The sequence below is a fragment of the Colias croceus genome, chromosome 8, assembly GCF_905220415.1.
Source record: "Colias croceus chromosome 8, ilColCroc2.1".
Taxonomy (NCBI): Eukaryota; Metazoa; Arthropoda; class Insecta; order Lepidoptera; family Pieridae; genus Colias; species Colias croceus.
Genome location: NC_059544.1, coordinates 8,553,164 through 8,560,559, shown reverse-complemented (window position 1 = coordinate 8,560,559; position 7,396 = coordinate 8,553,164).

The window sequence follows — 7,396 nt, the reverse complement described above, 5'->3', positions numbered from 1 at the left end:
AGGAAATTCAATCTATCACTCTGATTATTATTAGCCACAATCCTTGACATAACGTTCATAAAGTATTGCATTTGAATATGTTTTTGTATTTTTTTATGAAAGATCACAGTTGAGTTGAGGCTAAATAGAGTAGGTATAGACTCGAACATCAAACCAAAAACGATACTGTTGTCAATATTTTAAATTGGAAATCCAAACACTACCGCGTATTTAACATGTGTTTAATACGCGGTAGTGTTTGGATTTAACGTTTAGCTATAATCCCTAAATCTCTCTACATTCGAACATGCTCCATACCATCTGTAACTCGTTAACACTCGACAGTAAAAACCCAATCAGCCGAGCCACAAAAGCAACATATATACCTACACTATTGTCTGATGTCAAAGACTGTTTGTTTCGCCGGTGTAGAGATTGCAAGCGGCAGGAAATGAATTCGCCGATTCGACCTCATTTCGAGTGATTGCGCTATCAATGTGGATATCACCTTTATCCCAGGACTTGTAGGGATAAAACGGGATCTTTGTAAGAATTTATATGATTACGTATTGATGTGTATTCTAGTGTTGAGAAAACATTATTGTTTTTCAGTTCTTGTCAAAGGTGTAGGAAATATATTTTTTAAAGTTTAACCTGTGATATTTTTAAGATTTGTATGTTTATGTGACTATTTTTAATGAATGTTGAAATGGTTAAATAGCTGTCGAATATTTTATCAAATATTGGAGCGATTAGTAGTGTGACGTTTAACTGAACGATGAATATTATTAAGTTAAATGCATCTTATATACATATTACATATTATGTATAAATTATTTATTGCTATGGCATTTTAGTTGAATGTGAATTGTATGATTGTGACGTAATCGGTGTCTCAAAAGAAAGTTTATATTTTGTGGATGAATAAAAAAAAAGTAAGCGGTGTATTGAACAAGTGATAACTGCGTTAAAAACAACCGACTTCAAACTTGCACTTGCAAAATTTACAAATACCTACAGACAAAAATGCTCATAAAATAAAAAGTACTGGGCCTATCCGAATAAAATTTTTATGGGACCAATTCGACACCATCCCGCATCGAACAAAAAAAGAATCACGTAAATCGGTTCAGAAACCTCGGAGTAATCGGTGTACATACATAAAAAAAAATATATACCGGCCGAATTGATAACCTCCTCCTTTTTTTGAAGTCGGTTAAAAAATGTTTATTAATTATTTAAGTGCATAATATGGGAATTTATTTCTTAAAAATAATATCGTCCAAATGCAGTCCATTGCGTTCATGGCACTCATTTAATCGAACAGTAAAATTACAGTATTTATGACAGCTCGGCAGGTAGACACAGTGATGGCTGCCATTTCGTGCTGGATATTTTCTTTTAAATGCTCTAGAGAAGTTGGTTTGTTGGCATACACTTTAGATTTAAGATACCCCCCACAAGAAACTGTCAAGAACAGAAATTAGCGAGGAATTATTGGCCCTTACTTTTTTGAAGGCGAAAGGGGGCGTGCAGTTACACTAAATTCAGAGCGATGGTAGACGAGTTTTTAGTGCCTGCACTGCAAAACTTTCCTGGCTATAACCAGAGAACATGGTTGCAGCAAGACGGAGCTATATCACACACATCCAATATGTCTTTACCTCAAATTCATGAAATTTTTCCGGGAAAATCGATCTCTAGGAGAGGTGATATAAATTGGCCTCCACGCAGCCCTGATTTAACTCCCATGGACTTTTTCTTGTGGGGGAATCTTAAATCTAAAGTGTTTGCCAAAAAACCAACTTCTCTAGTGCATTTAAAAGAAAATATCCGACACGAAATGGCAGCCATCACTGTGTCTACCTGCGGAGCTGTCATAAATAATTTTAGTGTTCGATTAAATGAGTGTCGTGAACGCAATGGACTGCATTTGGACGATATTATTTTTAAGAAATAAATTCCCATATTTTGCACTTTAATAATTAATAAACATTTTTTCAATACACCGCTTACTTTTTTTTTATTCATCCACAAAATATAAACTTTCTTTAGAGACACCCTGTATAATACTCTCTTTGTTATTTCATTATATATATTTCTTTATACTTAAAGAAAAATAAAGAATATTCTTCTTCCATAATATCAAAATTGTTATTAAAGCAATGGAGGCTGGAATCACATTTAAAGGGTGAGCCTACGCAAACCCTGAGGCTAGATATGATCATTATTTTCTAATTAACAGCCCTGAATGATAATAATTTTAAATAATATTGAGATGAAACAGATAATAATGATACGAAAATCTTTATAGCATTCATTAATTACAAACTATTTTCACTTGAACTTATCTCTCTGTCATAAAAAATATCTCAATCTATTTCTTAAGAACATAACCTTCCATAATTTTTTGTTCGGCAGACAAAAAAGCAAGAATATTGATAAACATATTGAACTGAGAATAAGGAAAACTGTAAACGAAGAGACGAAATTATTATAAAATATTTGTTTATTTTCTGTAATAATTTCGTATTTATTATTGAAGAAATAATAAAAAAAAAAACTAATAGAATTTCATGAAAACAGCTGTAAATTTTTTTATTTTACTATATAACTCATATAGGGTAAACGCAGGTATTAACGACCCCTCTAAGGCAATTTCAAAATCAACCATATTTTTTAAGTATACTGGTTCTTCTAAAGATTTATAATTTCATTTTATATGCTAGTGTTATGTATAAAAAATGTATTTATTGAAGCAAATACATTCTAATAAAGGATTATCTTGTAAAAAATAATTTACAATGTGACTTAGTCGATTGTTGCTATTACCGACCCATAAAAACGGCTGTGAAGCTATTAACGATTTTTATGCAGCTATTCCCGATCGTATGTGAGAGGAAGCCTTTTTCCAGCAATGGAATGTATAGAAGCTAGTGATGATGATGATTACCGATCTTAATAAAATGAAATAAAAATGCAAATATATTCGTATTTTTTTATTGTAGTTATTTTTAATAAAACAAATGAGTACTTTTTAGTAATGAACTAAATAATTACAAACTTTTAAATTAATCAACATAATACTATTAATATATGTACATATATTAAATTAAGGATTTCAAACTCTAGGATATTTCGTTATGCTATTTGATTGATTGCTTCGGCGAGTTGTGTTTTACTGAATACTTTTCGCCGCTTTCGTGGCTCCATATTTCTGGAAAAAATATACCTAATTATATGTTTTATGTTAATTGAACCTAAAAAAAATATAATTTTTAATAGGCACCTATTATGTCATAAAAGTAATAAAAATATATTTGCACGCTCAATTACGAGCGGAATGTTTAAGGATCAATATTATCTGTATATACAAACATCTTTATTCTACATTCTGCAAATAAAGCAATTTGAATTTGAATTTGTAGATGAGAAACTAAACAATCTATATTCGATCGGTAATAGCTTCCTATAGTTGCTATTGCCGACCCACATGGGTCGGTATTAAAGTATGTAAGTATAAACCTAAATTGTATTACCGACCCATAAAAAAATGGTTATTTTAATTCATTTGACCATCAGACTATAAAATAGATTATAATTGATTAATGTCATACAAAATATGAACAAATGCATATTGTTTAAACAAAAAAAAACAATGATTTACTACTGTAACTATTCGATAGGGATCCTCGAAAATATCATAACTTTGTATAAATTGACAACGCTAAAAGACACAACACTAGACAAAAAAGTTTAGTCGCTAATAGATTTTTATGAAGACTCATAGCTTAGATTTAAACTGGTCCATAAGACCACTTGTGTTAGTGTGATATAATAACATAAAAGAAAATAAAACAAAAAGTTACGTTGCTGCCATTGCCGACTTACGGGTCGTTGATACCTGCCACGACTTAAACTGGTGAAGCTAACACCGTCCCATTTTAATTTTAAGTTTTATCGTTTCAAATTACTTTTTATTAATAAAATGTTGTAAGAAATGAAAAGTTGACACTTAAATGCATTGACATTTAGTAATATAAATTAAAGTATAGATGTCATTTGTTTGTAAATGTCTTAAAAAGATACTCACAGTACTTACCCGAAGGAACAACGGAACAGTACGACACGTCCTGCTTCCACGCTACCCCGCAGCAACTTACGCATTTTAACTCTTTTTTGCTCAGTTACTCACTCTAACGTTAAAGTATACGATGCTCAATTAATACATTCGTGTATAACTTTGCCTACCTATAGCTAGAATAGTTCTGGAAACGTTTAAATTTCGAATTACTTTTATAGGTCGGTAATACCTTCAGATTTTCGATGGGTCGTTGATAGCTGCGTTTACCTTAAAAAGTATAGGTAATTACTCGATAAGCGATAAAAAATGAGAGCAGTAAATAATTCTTAAGTTGGGGAAGCCAGTAGTATGTACTCTACGCAATTACTGTAACATAAGAAAATCACCATAAGCATTACCTACACTTAAGTGAAGTTGTTGCATCGTTAGAAAACCTCGTCAAAAACACCAGAAAACATATCCAAAGAAATCAAAGACAGAATTACGCTGCGTGTTTATTTAGTGATCACAAACAGTGGAGTAATAAGATTTTGTGAGGTCGGGATGGAGCCGAAAGGGTCATTTAACCTTTCGGGTGCGTTCCTCTGATCCTTCGGCTATCTTTGCAAGACCCAGAACGAAATACTACTTATTTAACGCGTTCTGATAATGCAATGGAGATTGTAATGTTTGTTTAGAGTGTGGATAAAGATACGATTGAATATGTGAGTAGGTAAAGGCTTAATAGATTAGGATAATTCAATACATGTTATGAGATTAATACATACAAATATACGTAAGTTTAAGATACTACAGATTTATAAAAAAAGATGGAAATAGAATAAGTGTTTGTTTTCGAATAAAATAAAATAGAAAAGCGTATCTGTTCATTTCCATGATTTTATTATATAAAGTGAAACTCTACTTTTATAATTAAGAAGCCATAAGCTTATGAATTCCCGTCTGTTTTGATAATAAGCCTGCAACTAGCATAAAACGCATACGTGCATAAAATATCATGAAATCATAACACTTTATAGCGCTAAAACTACATATAAAAATATGAAAAAGAATCTGCCAGTAAGCTCTCGTTCATGATGCTTGTACGAAATAAAAAATACACGAGAAAAAATGCAATCCTTCGTCGGGACCATAAAGTTTTGATGAATCCCTTCCGCCTCGGCACTGTATAACAATCAATTTGAAAATAAAATAGTGGTCGGCGGCCGGACCGCTGCCATTTGTTATTGTCCAAATAAATATTGTGTGGTATTTACTATGCTATTGTTGCTTCCGCATCTACACCCTTTGACGATTTTCAGGAAAATATATTCGAGATTTTAAAATATACGAAGTTATCAGCAGGAAATGGATATGTTTTTTAATTGATTTATTTAATATCATGTATTCAGGTTGTTTTCTTAAAATTTCAGGTGTTTATTTTTTTATATTGTTTATTAACCTATCTACCTGTACCTCTTTTTAGACTCTTAATACTAGCTGCGTCTCGTGGTTTCACCCGCGTGGCTTCGCTCCTGTTGGTCTTATCGTGGTGATATAATATAGCCTATATAGGTAGCCTTTTTCGATAAATGGGCTATCTAACACCAATAGAATTTATAAAATCGAAGCAGTATTTCCTGGGATTAGCGCTTCAGCTTTATAATATTATTAATTAATAATTAATATTAATTACGTAATAAGTGTAGAATATAAGCTAATCGATAGTATCTCTTCAGTACTAAATACTGCACATGCATAGTTATAGTATTCTTGGGAATCTAGTTCTCAATTCAGATCCTAACTTCAAGTAAATATTTGGATTGCTACATTGCCAACGCACCCGTAATAGGTCGTTATAACTTATATTATCTGTGGCTATGATGATGATGCGTAGGTTTGCTTGGCTTTCTTTATAAAATAATTACTATCTTATTACATAAATGATAAGAGTTTCAGTAACTAGTTTAGAACAGTATTAAACGTTTTTGACCAACATTAAGTATAACATCTACAAAAAGAAAGTAACTCTGTCTGTTTGTTACTCAATCACGCCTTAACTACTGAACCAATTTGCATAAATTTTGGTATAGAGATATTTTGATACCCGAGAAAGGACATAGGGTAGGTTTTATCTGAAATCCTACGGAAACGGGTTTTTCTTAGAAAACGCGGGCGAAGCCGCGGGCGGAAAGCTAGTACTTGATAAGTAAAAAGATGATGTGACTGTCTCTACTCTAATAGACGGTTCTAGAAAATGAGTCTCACTATTTAAAGCAACTACTTTTCTACACGTAGCGCTGTCCAGTAGCGTCCATCTTGAGAGTCTGCCGAGTCGCTAGTGTTTGACACCGTATTTACTTACTAAAGCGAGTCAAGCACCGAGTCAAGTATCTAGTTACAAATTTAACTACGACTGGGACAGTTCACACAATGATGTTCTTGACAAAGACTTGTTTGTTAGTAATTTGCCGCTAGAAACTTCTCGCTCGCAAGATTTGAAGCTAAAATATCAACTCGTGTTCAAAGAATTTAGCTCGAGGACTTGGTTCAGTTGAAGGGGAATTTGCTTGGATTTTAACACTTCAGCGTTTGATTTGTGAGTGAGAAAATGTTTAGAAATGTGTTCACAGATTTTCTTGACATCTAATCGTGTGGTGAAAACTGCACTGCGAATTAAAACTGTCGGTGTTTTGGAAAGGTCTGTTGATGACGAAAATTGATATTTTTCTGCAAATTTTGTGAAAAATCGCTAAATGCCCTCGAAACTTAGTAAAATACAATATTATATTTTTCGTTGGTATAAAGCATTATTAGTGCTGTTATTGAAACTGATTTCATATAATGGATGTCTGTGGTATTCAATAGGGATCCTTACAAAGGTTACCGAAGGTTCTAAAACCTCATCAATTGCTATTTGCTATATTCTATCAAGGCAAAGTTTCTCTACATCAAATTGACATATCAATATAATTTTATACGTACGTAAAGTCAATGAATATCTTATTCAAGTCCGTATCCATCCAAAATTGTAAATTGCATATGGTTTGTGTATCCAACTAATCAAATATAACCATTTATACAGTACATTTGGTCATATTGACAAACGCTCTGAGTACTATGTACACGTCGTGTGAGCACTAGATAAACTAGTCTCTATATTGTTATTCTATGTATTTACATGTATCAAACACACACATACATTAGATAAATGAACACATCCATAGACAGACACGCTTACTTACACACACTCAAGCATATCTTTATTGCATTTAACATTCAAACAGTCTTGATAGTTTCCGAAGTCTAATTGAGGCTTTATTGTTACATAAAGGAAATCAATTAAGAAATGGA